The sequence below is a fragment of the Pelophylax lessonae genome (assembly GCF_965119305.1).
Source record: "Pelophylax lessonae genome assembly, chromosome: 6".
Classification (NCBI taxonomy): Eukaryota; Metazoa; Chordata; class Amphibia; order Anura; family Ranidae; genus Pelophylax; species Pelophylax lessonae.
The window spans coordinates 41,988,382-42,003,733 of NC_138773.1; positions in this window are offsets into that span (position 1 = coordinate 41,988,382).

Genomic DNA, 15,352 nt, shown 5'->3' on the forward strand with positions numbered 1-15,352 from the left:
TGCAGGGGAAGAGGAGAGCAGGGAGAGAGTAGATGAGGAAGATGAGGGAGAGAGGAAAGGAAAGGGAAAACAGGGAGAGGGGAGGATGGAGAGCAGGGGGAGACAAGAGGAGAGTAAAGGGAGAGCAGGGAGAGAGGAAATAGCGAGAAAGAAGAGGGGAGAAAGAGCAGAAAGTGTAGGAGAAGAAGAAGAGGAGACAGAGAGGAAAAGAGGAAGATCAGGAAGAGAGGGGGGGGGGAGGATAGGATTCAGAGTAAAAGCAAAGCAGAGAAAGAGTAGATGATGGAGATCAGGGAGAGGGGAGAGGAAATGGAGAGCAGAGAGAGGAGAGGAGAGGAGAAAGAACAGAGAGGGGAAGAGAAGAAGGAGAGCAGGGAGAGAGTAGATGAGGAAGATCATGGAGAGAAGAGAGGAAAGGAATAACAGGAAGAAATGAGAGGATGGAGAGCAGGGGGAGACAAAAGGAGAGTAAAGGGAGAGCAGGGAGAGAGGAAATAGAGACAAAGGAGAGGGGAGAAAGAGCAGAAAGGGTAGGAGAAGAAGAAGAGCAGACAGAGAGGAAAGGAGGAAGATCAGGAAGAGAGGAGGGGGAGAGGATAGGATGCAGAGTAAGAGCAAAGCAGGGAAAGAGTAGATGATGGAAGAAAACACAGGCGCCACTCTAAGTGCAGTAACTTGAAACTTTAATTGGGATAAACCCCTATATAGGGGGGTACTCACAAAGGGGATGATTAAGAACAGCTCATAAACACACTCCGGTAGGAATCAGGATGGCTCGAGCGGTGACAGGTAGACAGGCTGTAGCGGTAGCTACCGCACTTCCTCGTCCCGGGGACACTCAGAAAACCTTCCGTCGTCACTTCCGCAAGCGTGGTTACGTCATGGCGCCGGCGACGCGTTCTCGGAGCATGCGCTCCTTCTTCAGGCCGATACATCGGCCTGAAGAAGGAGCGCATGCTCCGAGAACGCGTCGCCGGCGCCATGACGTAACCACGCTTGCGGAAGTGACGACGGAAGGTTTTCTGAGTGTCCCCGGGACGAGGAAGTGCGGTAGCTACCGCTACAGCCTGTCTACCTGTCACCGCTCGAGCCATCCTGATTCCTACCGGAGTGTGTTTATGAGCTGTTCTTAATCATCCCCTTTTTGAGTACCCCCCTATATAGGGGTTTATCCCAATTAAAGTTTCAAGTTACTGCACTTAGAGTGGCGCCTGTGTTTTCTTCCAGTTGACTCCAAGCGTATCTTCTACTTGTCACTAGAGCTGCCTCAGAAGTGCACCTTGAGCTTTTCATAGACTTTTTATGGACCTTTCTATGGACATTGCCAAATATGGATTTTTATTTCTATTTTCCAATCTGCCCTTTCCATTGATTGTTACCTATTGTTATTTAACTGGTTAGTTGTATGTCCGGTAACATTGGTATAGCCCCTGGTGATATATATTCCTCGTTGTGCGCCAGTTATTTATTTTAAAGAGTAGATGATGAAGATCAGGGAGAGAGGAGAGGAAATAGAGAGGAGAGCAGAGAGAGAGGAGAAAGAACAGAGAGGGGAAGAAAAGAAGGAGAGCAGGGGGAGAGTAGATGAGAAAGATCATGGAGAGAAGAGAGGAAAGGAAGAACAGGGATAAATGAGAGAATGGAGAGCAGGGGGAGACAAGAGGAAAGTAAAGTGAGACCAGGGAGAGAGGTGAAAAAGCAGAAAGGGAGGAGAGGAAGAAGAGCAGACAGAGAGGAAAGAAGGAAGATCAGGAAGAGAGGATAGGATGCAGGGTAAAAGGGGAGCAGGGAGAGAGTAGATGATGAAGATCAGGGTGAGAGCAGAGGAAAGGAATAACAAGGAGAGAGGAGAATATAAAAGTAGGGGGAGAGAAGTGGAGAGTAAAGGGAGAGCAGGGAGAGTAGAGGAAATAGATCAGGGAGAAAGGAGAGACATGGGGGAGCAGTGAGAGAGGGCAGGAGACAGAGAGCAGAGACAGGAGAGGAAAGCGAGAGATTCAGGTCTTCTTCTAGGTCTGTGTCCACATTGCAGTAATTTTCTCTATCACTTTTTGTCCTTCACAAATGGGTAGAGGCAGGAAGGCATGGACAGTGACAAAGGTATTATCAGAAGTTCTAAATTATCCCAACTCTCCTAAAATGTGTTTGTTTGTGTCCCCAATTAAAAGCTTTTCCCATCATTTCCTTTCCTAAATTAAAGGAAATCTCACCAATAGAGACACAGATGGTAATAAAGCCTGGCAGAGGATCTAACCCTCCCTCTTACCTCCAATGCAAAATAATACATTTCTACTGTACTTGACTTGGGCAGTAAGGTAAGGTACATTGTCTTTCTTACATGTTATTAGCCCAGAGATAGTAGTGTAAAATAGGAGGTAATTACTTTCTAGTGTCCGTCACATGGCCATCTATGGCTACAAATAAACTCTTGCTTTAATTTTCAAAATACCTTTATAGAGGAATAAGAAAACAATTGTGTTTAAAACATTCATAGAATGATTAAGACCCGGTTCACACTGATGCGAGTGCCGGGTTCGCATGTAATGTCGGAGCGCACTGCTCCGACATTACATGCGATCAGCTGTGCGGTGCGAGTTTAGCCATACAGTTTGTATGGCTAAATTCGCATCGCACCCGGTGCAAACACGCACAGGAGGCATTTTTGCAGCCGCATCAGGATCGGATCGCACAGCGGTTCACACTTGTGCGATCCCATCCTGTGCGAACTGCACGATCGCACTGCGATATGCGATCAAACTGGGGGTGTCGTTAAGATTACATTGACACCCCCAGCGGATCGCATATGGCAGTGTGAACTGCCGGGGGTGCGTGTGCGATGCGGGAACAGGCTGCGAATTCGCAGCCTTCCCGCATCGCAATAGTGTGACCCGAGCCTTACTAAATGAGTTAAGAATCTTAACTTAATAAATTGTGTGACTATCCACTTCAATGGTCCAATCAAGTGAAAAGCCAAATTATTGCACTTGTTTGATCTGAAACCTGATTGGGCATTCAAAGGGAACAATAATTTGCGTTGACTTTTAATTTTTTTTTTTATTGGGAATGTTATATAGCAGAAAGTAAAAAATATTGTTTGTTTTTTTTTTTCAGAATTGTTGCTCTTTTTTTGTTTATAGCGCAAAAAATAAAAATCGCAGAGGTGATCAAATACCACCATAAGAAATCTCTATTTGTGGGGGAAAAAAAGGACATCAATTTTATTTGGGTACAGCGTCGCATGACCGCGGAATTGTCAGTTAAAGTAACGCACTGCCATATCGCAAAAAATGGCCTGGTCATTAAGGGGGTAAAACCTTCCGGTCCAGAAGTGGTTAATCATAGCTGTGATTAAGCACCAGTTGAGGTATGAAATGAGTTAGCTGTACCGTGTTGTTTTACCACCGTTTGCTGTATGACTCATCATTTTATCACTTTGAATAAAGGTGTTTGCATCAGAGTGCTGCCATCCAGTTCTGTTTCTTCTATGTGTTCCTGTTGCAACCAGGGCCGGCACCGGATCCATTCCCAGAGGCAGCTGAGTAGCAAAGGAGGTGATTCTTATCTGAAACAGTACGCTATTCATACCATATACGTGTATTTGTTGTTTGTTCTTTGTACCAATAGTACAGCCCAGAAACAATAGTGTACATTTTTTATAATATCGGTGACACTAACTGACACCGATATTATTTAAGAAAAAATAATCCTGTCCAAAAAAATACTGAACCTGACCTTGACCCAATTACTAACCCTGCCACCAACCTAGATCACGTCGGGATCTAAGTATTTATTTATTTACTTTTATTTATTATTATTATTATTTATTTTTTATTTTTAACACACTTTTTTTTAAGTCTCTCTGCAAGGACACAATTCATCTCTCTCCTCTATTCACAGAGAGAGAGAAAGCACGGGGGTGGACTGCACAGTGACCAACCACTGTGATAGCCAATCAGAAGTAGTACTAATGTTCGGGACAGTGGGCTCTCGGTGAGACCCTGGTCTCTGTACTGGGAGTGCGGCATGCCAAAATATGTGACCCCCACTGAAAAAAGTCCAGTCCAGTCCAGTGGGCCGCATATTTGGTTACACTCGGCACCGCTATCAACTATGCAATATAAGGGCCTGTGCCTTTGGATAGAAATTGATTGTATAGGTTTGTCCTCATGTAACACAGTTTTTGTAAATATAAATGAGATTATACAACCCTTGTACAATCAGATTGTAGTGTGCATGGCAACCCTATAGAACCAACCTGAGACAAGAGCATGGTAATTTCTTTCAAAACCTTCCATGCTCCAACAGTAAAAAAAAAAAAGGTTTATATTTAATAAAAGTATGAATATGCAAAATATCCCTTGAGAAAGTCACGTTTATGCTGTGACGCAACGCATCGGGAGAAGCGTCTGACGTCACTTCCGGTCTTCTGCCAAGACCGGAAGTCCTTGGATTCCACTGCCACGCTACTTATATGCTGTTTATACTTTATACGAAATGTGAGTGCATTATTTTTTTATCTATGTCTAAAATAAATGCCTTTAAACGTACTACGCCATGAAGTGCCTCCTTTTATCGTTGGTTTGAGCTCCAAACCTTACATAGGATTTCACCCTTTGATGCTTTGATGTTGGCTTTCCAATAAGGACCAAAAAAGTCTGCCTTAAAGGAACCATCACTGGACCCCTATCTCTACAGTGGAGACCTTGTTACCTTTGGTACAAACATTCATTTAGAGTGTTTTGAAGGTGAGCGGCCATTTCACTCATTTATGGATTTTAGCTCACCACCACAGCGTAATTAGTTTTCCACTTCATAAGGAGTTTCCCGCACTTCCGGCAATATTTCTTCACCAGCACTTTCTTTATGAACTTTGTTGTTCTTTATGAGCTAATGAACTTTTTTTCCATGTTTTTTATCTGCATTCATTTTTTCTTTTTCAGACCTATTTCTCTCTTTATTGGATCTGACCGCTTTTTTAGCACAGTGCATTTTTAGGAGTTTAATTTTCATCACTTTTATTCTCAGTGACCCTCTTTTTGTATCACGCTATACTATTGTGGTATTATACACAATTTGCACTATGCACTTTGTTACCCTGTGATATTATTTCAGCATATTTGTATTTATTTATCACTTCCTAAGATATTTATTACATCTATTTTATTCCTCAACTATTTATTATTTGCACGTATTGTCACTACACATTACTGTTTTTACTGTGCATTGTTTTTGCTGTTGCCTTGCTTGGTTTTAGAGTTATATGCATTTTTTATCCTTGTGATTTTTATATATATTGGGGGTGATTGAGCGCCGGTTCTATTTATTATTTACTTAATATGCAAAATATGTATTTATATATAGTATGCACTTGACTCTTGAAGCTTATAATTTAACTGGCATCTTTGCACAGAGCCTGGCCTTACAGCAACCAGGGGAGGACTGGGCCAGGGGGCAGAGGGGCAATTGCCCCCCGGGCCACCCTTCCCAACTGAGCTGTCCCAACTGCCCCATGCTGGCCAGGTCGGGAACCCGGATTCAGCCTGAGTAGAGAGTACCTGGAGCAGGGCTTCAGCCTGGAATGGGGGTCAGGAGGAGGACGGAAAGAAGGAGAGTGGGAGGGGGGCCGAGTCGCTGCACCATGGGCCTCTGGGTTGTACTTGCACCATGGGCAGGAAGTTGCCAGTCTGCTCCTGACAGCAACACTTAATGGGCAATCTAAATGGGTGATTGGAGAGGAGCTCGCAATGTCCAAAAAGAAGGTGGTCTCACTTGATGAATTTTTTAGTTGTATTGGGCACTCCTCTCCAATTCATCAAGTAAGACCTTTTTTTTTTTTTTTCTTCTCTCAAATTACCCAAATGTTAACTGCAGTAATGCCTCCATTATCGTTATCAGAAAGGTAACAGCCCTAGACCCCAACGGAGTCTATTACTTACCACCTACAATTAGGATACAACCCATTGGAAGCAATTCCTCCTATACCTTCCACACAGTAACTTTCCGCTAGGCAGCCCTGAACGGCATCAGGCCAGCGCGGTCTTCCACTCAAACCTAGGCGATCTACACTATGTGCGCAATTATTGGACAATATGCATAAAAATAATGATTTGGTGAAAATACTTATTTGCCTAACTCCAAGCTGTATAAACTGGAATGCTTATTGAATGTAAGGATATCAGGTGATGTGTATCTGTGTAATGAGGGAGGGTGTGGCCTAAGGAGATCAACACCCTATATCAAAGTGTGTATAATTATTAGGCAGCTTCTTTTCCTTCAGGCAAAAAATAGAATTAACTGACTCTAAAAAGTAAAAACGTTAAAAAGGGGGATGCAGCACTCTTGAAATTGCTAAGATATTGGGGCGCGATCACAGAACTATCAAGCGTTTTGTTGCAAATAGTCAACAGAGTATAAAAAGAACTGCCAAAGATTGAAGAATCAAACGTGAAGCCACCAGGAACCCATTATCCTCCAGTGCTATCACATTCCAGAACTGCAACCTACCTAGGGTGCCCAGAAGTACAAGGTGTTCAGTGCTCAGAGACATGGCCAAGGTAAGGGAGGCTGAAACCTGACCACTACTGAACAAGACACATTAGTTGAAATGTCAAGACTGGGCCAAGAAATATCTGAAGACAGATTTATCAAAGGTTTTATGGACTGATGAGATGAGAGTGACTCTTGACAGACCAGATGGATGGGCATGTGGTTGGATCAGTAACGGGCATAGAGCTCCACTTCCACTCAGATGCCAGTAAGGTGGAGGTGGGGTACTGGTATGGGCTGGTATTATTAAAGGTAAGCTAGTTGGACCTTTTCAGGTTGAAGATGGACTCAAAATCAACTCCCAAATCTACTGCCAGTTTTTAAAAGACTGTCTTCAAGCAGTGATAAATGAAAAAGTCTGCATCTTTCAAAGAAGACTATGATATTTATACAGGACTATGCTCCATTGCATGCATCAAAGTACTCTACTACGTGTCTAGCCAGTAAAGGCCTTAACCTGTTGCCTTTTTACTGTGGCAGGGTGGCTCTGATGCGCAAACCAACGTAGACCTAGATCGGTCGCGCGCCTGCAGCTAGGGGGTGAGTGCCGTGGGCAGTGGGGAAGCCGATGCACGGGTCAGGCGCCTCCGATTGCCGCCTGACACCTGCGATCGCTCCCCGTTGAGAGAGAAGAATGGTCAGCTGTTGTAAACACAGCTGACCGTTCTTCTCCCTGGAATGATCACAGAGCCCCTGTGATTCTGCTATATAGGATCACAGGTCTCTATGATCATTTCACAAGCCACGCCCCCCTCCACAGTTAGAATCACTCCCCTAGGCTCTCATTTAACCCCTTGATCACCCACAATGGTAACCCCTTCCCTGCCAGTGTCATTATTACAGTACCAGTGCATATTTTTAGCACTGATTACTGTAGTAATGTCACTGGTCCCCCCAAAAGTGTCAAAAATGTCAGTTAGGGGTCCAATCTGTCCGCCGCAATGTCGCAGTCCCGCTAAAAATCGCAGATCGCCGTCATTACTAGTAAAAAAAAAAAAAACAACAATAAAAAAAATGGCAAATCTTTCCCGTAGTTAGTAAACACGATAACTTTTACGCAAACCAATCAAAATATGCTTATTGCTATTTTTTTACCAAAAATATGTAGCAGAAAAATTGGCCTACAATGTTAAAAAATTTTCATTTTTAAATGTTATTTATTTGAGAATGTTATATAGCAGAATGTGAAAAATAGTTATTTTTTTCAGAATTTTTTTTGTTTATAGCGCAAAAAATAAAAATTGCACAGGTGATCAAATACCACCAAAATAAAGCTCTATTTGTGGGGGGAAAAAAAGGACTTCAATTTCATGTAAGTACAGCGTCGCACGACTGCGCAATTGTTAGTTAAAATAACACAGTGCCGAAAAATATGGCCTGGTCATTAGGGGAGAAAATCTTCCGGTCCAGAACTGGTTAAAGATGAAAGAATAATGACATGGGCCCCTTCCTCACCAGAGCTAAACCCTATTGAGAACTTGTGTGAGCCCTTCTTAAATGGGAGATTTATGATGATGGAAAACTGTACACCTCTCTGAACAGTGTCTGGGAGGCTGTAGTTGCTGCTGCACAAAAAGTTGATCGTCAAGAGATCAAGAAACTGACAGTCTCAATGAATGGAAGGCTTATGACTGTTATTGAAAAGAAAGGTTGCGATATTGGTAACTGATTTTTTTTTTATTTATTTTTTTTAATGTCAGAAATGTTTATTTGTAAATTTTGTGTTGTTTGTTTATTATTCTCACTGACAAGTGAGATGGGAACATTTTTACATTTAGTTGCATAATAATTGTGCACACTAATAATTGTGCACGCATAGATATTCTCCTAAGAAGACCAAAACCTCACTTTTACTTCCTAAAATATTCAGGTTTGAGGTTTATTAACATTTTTGGATTGACTGAGAGCACTATAGTTGTTCAAAAATTAAATGAATCCTCAAAAATACAACTTGCCTACAACAACATAAATGCAACAATTATTATTGTGCATGCAGTGTAATGACCTGGATGTGTGCAACTAGTCTAGTGAATGCTTAGGAGCATTTTGATTATTGGGGGACAGAGCACCATCTAATGGCTACAAACTAGTATTACAACAGTTGTGTTTTCCTATGCTGTGTGATGGCAGTAGCGGTCTTAGCAGACAGGAAGCCACAGCCTGGCAGGAGGGAGGCCATGACCTGGCAGCAGGCTGTGAAAACCGCTGACCTAAAAAATGAAGGTTGGGAAAGAGAACCCCCCCTCCATCTCTTTAAAGAGATGAGATAATGTAACTAGTCACATAAGACATCAGCGATGCTTTGGAGCAAAAAGCAACCCCTTCCTAAGGCAACAGTGACTATTTGCCACGGCCAACCCATACCCTTGTCTTTCCATATGAAGTTTGTTCAATCAGTCTGACAAATACTGCATAGTAATGCTATGGCGAATGATCTTTCTGGTTTTACTTTCAAAACTAAATTCTTTCCCCTTGTACGGCCAGCTTTAGAAACTGGTTCTTCTGGTTCGGGCAGCCCATTAACTTAAAAACAGTGTCGGCAGCTGTCAGAAATAGGATTAACCGAAGCCATGAAACTTTAATTCTTTCATTTACTGTGGCTTATGCTTGTCACGCACACACCAAGCGCTGGGCCAAATGGGAAGAGGAGGGGGGAAACATGCAGGGCCATCTTCCCGAATGGGCACGCTGGGCAGGTGGGGCCCCCGGGCAACTGCCAAGCCCCAGCCAAGCTTTAGTCCCGATACCCGTATGCGGCTGCCAAGGTTAGTAGGTAACAAGCGCCTGTCGGCCCTGCGCTGCTGTCAGGCCACTTGGGCCATGGAGGGGGAGCCCACAACTGCAGGAATGTTGTACCCAAATTAAATTGACATCCTTTTTTTCCCACAAACAGAGCTTTCATTTGGTGGTATTTGATCACCTGTGCGATTTTTACTTTTTGCGCTATAAACAAAAAAAGAGCGACAATTTTGAAAAAAATATATTTTTCACATTTTTTTATATAAAATTCCAGAAAAAGAAAATGTAAAAATCAAAAATTTTTAACATTTTAGGCCAATTTGTTTTCTGCTACAAAAAAAAAAAAAAATCGCAATATGCGTATTTTGATTGGTTTGCGCAAAAGTTATTGCGTTTACTAAGGGAAAGATTTTTGTCATTTTTGTTTTTTTTTTTAACGAGTAATGGCGGCGATCTGCGATTTTTTTTTTGCGGGACTGCGACATTGTGGCGGACAGATCGGACCCTTGACTGACATTTTTGACACTTTTGGGGGTACCAGTGACATTACTACAGTAATCAGTGCTATACATATGCACTGTTACTGTAAAAATGACACTGGCAGGGAAGGGGTTAACTTTATTAGTGATCGGGGTTAAGTGTGTCCCTAGGGGCATGATTCTTACTGTAAAGGGGTGTAGCTAGTGATGTAACCACAGAGACATACGATCCTACATAGCAGGATTGTATGATCTCTGCAGTTACACAAGGGAGAATGACAGGCGGCTTTGTTTTCATCGGCCGCCTGCCTTTCTCGCTCTCCACGGGGAGATCGCGAGTGACCAGTGGACATCGGGTCCGCCGGTCACACGCACGGACTTGTTAGAAAATGAGCGGGGACGGGAGCGCACCTGCGGCAGCGCGCGCTCGCCTCCTAGAGGCTCACAGGCTAGCGATGTAGTACTACGTCACTTTGCCTGTACGGGGCTGACCGCCGCAGTAAATGTACTTGCGGCGGTCGGCAAGTGGTTAAAAAGCCATCCTTGAGCTCTAGTCAGTGACTTTGCCTAGGCTGAAATGATGTGAGCAGTGTGCTGCAGGCAGTTGGAAGCATTTCCTCAGTCTCCTCTCCCTCAATTACCACTACTGAATGGATAGACTACATAAACTGTGGATCAGGTGTCATTCCATTACATGTCAGGACACCGGATATGCACAGAATCCTAGCAGTTGAAGATAAAAGGATTTTTCCATGAATCTACAAGAAACCCACACAAGGTGAAAGTCATATTAGTGATGTCTCGGGCGATCGGGTCAGATGGGCAGTCAGAGAAAAGCATCAGTCAGCAGAGAAAGAAACAAGCACCAAGGACTATTAACAGGTCCAAAACAAACTTGGTCACAGTGCCTCTTCCACGTGGCAGCGGAGCTTGCATTCAGGATTCTTTCTCTTTGCAATGAATACTACACCACAGAGCCCCAGACATAATTGCCTTTCCAAAGTCTGGGAGAACTTTATACACTTTTTTTTTTTTTTGCAGCGCACCAACAGATATTTTTTTTCCTGTAATTGGAGTTAGACACACAGGGGTGGACACTGAGCACCTGACTCGTAATCCTTCTGCTCACCCCATGCTGCAATTACTGGCACCTCTGCACACAGCACTGACCCTGCAGCGACCCCTACTGGTGATCAGAGATGTATAGTAACTAAGTAGAACAACTTCACTACTGTACTTAAGTACGGAAAGGCGGTATCTGTACTTTCCTAGAGTAGAATTTCTTTCTCCTACTTCCACTTTTACTTCACTACATTTTTTCGATGATTTCAATACTTCTACTCCGATATTTTTTTTTTTTGTGCTGCATAGTTACTCGTTACATTTATAAAAATTACCACTGCCAGAACAGTAGATGGCAGGTTTCATGAAGCTCAAAATATGTGTATTATCAGCGCATACGAAAATAAATGCTACTGTAAGTATAAATAAAAGCTGCATTTGAAATAATAAAAAAACAATATGATGTTCAAACCTTTGACTTCTTTCTTTAATAACTACATAACACAATACTTGTACTTTTTACTTTCAGTACTTGAGTAGCAATTTTTTTTCAAAACTACTGGTACTTTTACTTTCAGTACTTGAGTAGCAAAATTTTTAAAAAAACTACTTGCAATACTTAAGTACAAAAAATGTTGAATACTTTAGTACTTCTACTCAAGTCACTTTTTGATCAAGCACTTGTAGTTTTACTCAAGTATGGGTTTCGAGTACTTTATACAACTCTGCTGGTGATCCACTGGCCTGGAGGGCAAGCACTGGTCCAATTCATAGAAATAAAATAGAGCTTGATTAGTGGGGACAGATAGCCATCTAGTGGCTGCCTAATGGTATTACAGCAGTTGTATAGAAACCATAGCCCCGCAACAGGCAGTTGCTTGGTGGTTGAGTGCCACTGACTTATAGAGTAAGGGCTGGGCGTGTGAACGTGTGGGTAAGTGCAGCCTGGTACAGCAACAATAATTCACACACAGTCTAGGATGAATCAGTATAACTTGTATGGTAGCAAAGGCAGAACTTGTATTGCAAAACGGCAGACAGTTCACAACAAACCTGGTGGGAGAGGACCCAACCAGGAGCACCTGCGAATACCAACAGCGTGTAGCACAGCAGGTATCAGACGAACAGACAGCATCTGTTTGGAGGGACAGAATGCAGCCTGGCCGTCTCGTACCCCAATGGGAAGTTGTCCAAGGCAATTTTGAGCCCTAAGCTTTCCCATCTTGTCTAGAAACTCTTCCTGCCACTAATACTGTCCCTGAAAGATGGAAGACTTGCCCTACACTAGCCACTTGCATAAAGAGCACCAAACCCAGGAGCCAGAGTCTTAAATAGACTCTGCCTGCTCCAAGTTGGCCACCAAAGTCACGTGGGGCACCAGCATCCAATTAGACAGCTGTTTCCCTGTGAAGGAAGCCAAAGAGGAAACAAGTTCCCTTTCTTCCCCTTCTGCATTGTCCCATTGTTGATGGGGGACTTCTTCCCGACAACCCTGGGCGGTGGTTGCCAGGGTCTGCTGGCAGGGGGCTTAGAATCTGGGAGCCCCCTTTGGGAGCCCCCTTTAACAAGGGAGCTCCCAAATCCCAGGGCCCCCCTCTATGTGAATGAATATGGGGTACATTGTACCCTTACCCATTCACCCCGAAAAAAAAGAAGTGTAGTGTTAAAAAAAAAAAAAAGACGGTTTTGGACAAGTCCTTTATTATTTGAAGAATGGCCCCTGTTGTTGCTCAAACGAGTCTTCTTTCTCCGGTCTTCTCCTTCCTCCGCTGTCTTCTCTTTCCAGGGATGTCTTTTTCCTCTGTTGATGTCCTTGTCTTCTTCTTTTGCCACCACCAACCTGCTAAAAAAAAAAAAAAACCCGGTCCTGCTCCGACGATGCCTTCTGCTGTTATGCCAGCTAAACTATCTGCCAGCTTTTATATAACTATGGGGCATGGCCACCCAGTGAGGTCACCCGGAAGCCCAGTCTATTGTGGTGTCTCCACCCCCATCATGCTCCAGGCAGGGACATCACAAGGGGCGGGGTCTCCGGGTGACCTCACCAGTTTTACACCGTCACGACATCGCTTCCAGCCTCCCAGGGTCATAGAGATGGACAGGGACCATCTGGTCCACAGCCAGCTTTATTGTAAACCGACACCGCCGGATCAGATCTCCAGCTCCCCAATTGCACAGGAGTGCCGGAGCGGCACCAGAGGGTGGCGGAAGGGGGGGCATCCCCTCTCACTGCCTGTAAAAGCAATGCAATGGCTAATCAGCAAAAAGAGGATGTATTTTACAACACAGGGAAACGCTGGCTGGAAAAAAAAAAAGTCGCCGCCCCCTCCAATTCTTAACCAATGGGTATTGACCTTTGCTCCGTAGGAGTAGCTAGGCAACAAGAATTGTTAATACAAAAGCTTTTAGCATAGACACACCCCTAGGGGCTGTCCCCTCAGTCAATACCTCCCTGCACCAGCATTCCCAACTCAGTTTTGGTAGCATAGCAGTAAGAGTACATAAAAACCCCCAAAAGAGGGGCGGGGGGCGGCGACTGTCGGAGGACTCAGAGAAAGGAATTTTACGGTAAAATTTTACAAAAATTCCATTTTCTCTTACGTCCTCCGAAAGTCGCCGCCCCCTCCAATTCTTCACCAATGGGACGTCCAAAAGCAGTGTAGACATGAGGGGTGGGAGACTCAACCGTAGAAAAAGGCAACGCAGTACCCACATCAGAGAAAGGAACCTTACCACAGTAAGAGAACCAACTGGGCAACAGGAAAAACGCGCTCAACAGGAGCAACAACCCAGGAAACCAAGTAACCCAGGGGTAAAACACCCCAATAACCAAGGGCCCACAAAAAACAAGGGTCCCTAAGAAACTGCCGCACTGAGAACTTTACGGCCAAAGGAGGCATCAGCCGATGCCTAAACATCCACCTTATAGAATTTTGAGAAGGTGTGAACGGACGACCAAGTCGCCGCCTTACACACCTGGGCCACAGAAGCCTGATGACGGTAAGCCCAAGACGTACTCAAAGATCTGGTAGAGTGCGCCTTCACAGGGAAAGGAGGAACCTTCCCCTTCAAGGCATAGGCTTGCTCAATGATCTGTCTGATCCATTTGGCGATGGTCGCAGCCGACGCTGCCATGCCCTTCCAAGGTCCCTCAGGAAGGACAAAGAGGGAAACTGACTTGCAAAAGGATTTTGTGGACAACAGGTAAACCCTGATAGCCCGGACAACATCCAAGGAATGTAAGGCAACCTCCTTCGGATGCTTAGGCTTCGCGCAGAGCGAAGGCAAGACAATGTCTTCATTAAGATGAAAATCCGAGATCCTTTTCGGAAGAAAAGATGGGTTAGGTCGCAGGACCACCTTATCCTTGTGAATCACCAGGTAGGGAGAGCTGCAGGACAAAGCCGCCAGCTCCGACACCCTGCGAGCCGAAGTGATCGCCACCAAAAAGGCAACCTTCTTGGACAACAGAGGCAACGACAACGAAATCTCCCTGATCTTTTCAAAAGGAGCATGTTGTAACACGGACAGAACTAAGTTCAAGTCCAACGGGGGCAAAGGTTCCCTCCTAGGAGGGGCCAAATGTCGCACCCCCTGAACAAAGGTGCTAACCAATGAAGTTGACGCCACAGGGCGTTGAAAGAGAACGGCCAGCGCAGAAATCTGACCCTTAATCGTGGCCAACGCCAAACGCTGGTCCACTCCAGTTTGGAGGAAAGCCAACACTCTTGCCACCGAGTATGAGCGAGGAGAATACCCCCTGGACTCACACCAGGCAAAATACGCTTTCCAAGTACGGTAGTAAATTTTACGCGAAGAGGCTTTTCTAGCCTTGATTTAAAAACCTGTGTTAAAATTAAAAAAAAAAATAAATAAATAAAATAAATAGGAAAAAAAAATAAAAATTTTAGCCGCCCCGCCGTTAGCTCGCACACGAAAGAAAAAAGAAAGAAAACGTCTATGGAAGTCGAGCCGCAAATGAAATCACTGTTCAAACCACACGTGAGGTATTGCCGTGATCGCCAGAGCGTGAGCAAGAATTAAAAAAAAAAAAAAAAAAAAGAGCTACACTCTAACTCTAAACTGGTAACCGTTAAAGCGTCGCCTATGGAGATTTCTATTGACCGTAGCTTGTTGCCATTCCACGGGTGTGCGCAATTTTAAACCGTAACATGTTGGGTATCTATTTACTCGGCGTGACATCATCTTTCACAATATACAAAAAAATGGGCTAACTTTACTGTTTAGTTTTTTAAATGCAGTGAAATGTGATTTTTCATAATTTTTTTTTTTTAAAAAATGGCGTTTGAAAGACGGCTGCTCAAATACCATGTGACAAAAAATATTGCAATGACCGCCATTTTATTCACCAGAGTCTTTGCTAAAAAAATATATATAATGTTTGGGAGTTCTAAGTAATTTTCTAGCAAAAAATACTGGTTTTAACTTGTAAACAAAAAGTGTCAAAAATAGGTCTGGGGCTTAAGTGGTTAAAAAAAATAAAAAAAAAGATAATTCCTGGAGTT